A 1,047-nucleotide genomic window follows, 5' to 3' on the forward strand; every position below is an offset into this window, starting at 1 on the left:
TATTACAACTTTATCAATGCTCACAAGCGCGCTAGCTCTCACGGAAAGAGTTATTAAATTACATTGTTTATTAACTTATTACTAAAATATCAATATTTTTAATATTTGATCGATTGAGTTATTAAAGAGAAATAATCTGACTTTTAAATAAACAGTAGTATTACACGCCTCTGGACGTCATGGATACATAACGGAAATGTCTCTTTCAGAGATAGTTGTCTTGATCTCATTCTCAGTTAACAATTGATTACAGAACAGTTCTCTGTGTACCTATGAAAAATTGTTACCTTTAGATCCTACCTCTCCTTGCAGCGTAAAAGTGTGGTTCTCTTTATACTTGTCATCCGTTAAATCAGGAGAGTAATTCCTCCCACTGGCGAGATCCTTTTCAACGTCTGGAACCGGTTCTCTCCAGTGTTTTGTTAAAGTCCAATCTACACTCTTTGTATTTAAACTCTCAACCTGGTAGTTCCTGGGATGTTTCTAACTGATCAATTGTAAAGGATAAGTTTATGCTAGTAATTGGCACGAACATGAGGGGAGCAAATCGCCAAAACTTGTGGGTATAAGAGGAAGGTGGGAGAGTATTGAAGTAACAACTCCTGGAACATTTTTTGACTCGGAGGGAATCATTTATGAGCCTCGTCTCGACGGTACTTTCATACATCTCGTTGAAAATATTGGAGTTAACATAGTGAATTTATTAAGAATCTAAAAGCTCATTCCAAAACTAATATCTGCGAATTAGTCCTACTCATAATATATTCAATGATTTGTTATTTACGGAGTAACACAAGTTTAAATAAAGTTGTTTTTTTCGGTTGGCTCTATAGACCTTGTAGATCGTTGACATACCGAACCAGCTTTCTCCACGCCTGCCTTTCTACTTCTACTGTTTTCCAGTTTTCTGTATGCAGCTCTTTCCCATCTCATTTGATTCTATCTATCCATCTGGTTTTTGGCCTCCTTCGTGGTCTCTTGCCAACTATACTGCCGTTCATTGTTGCGTAGAGGCGTCCTGATGGATTGCTTCGAGCCATATGTCCC

Source organism: Halyomorpha halys, unplaced genomic scaffold, assembly GCF_000696795.3.
Source record: "Halyomorpha halys isolate HHAL.00 unplaced genomic scaffold, Hhal_1.1 Scaffold1182.1, whole genome shotgun sequence".
Classification (NCBI taxonomy): domain Eukaryota; kingdom Metazoa; phylum Arthropoda; class Insecta; order Hemiptera; family Pentatomidae; genus Halyomorpha; species Halyomorpha halys.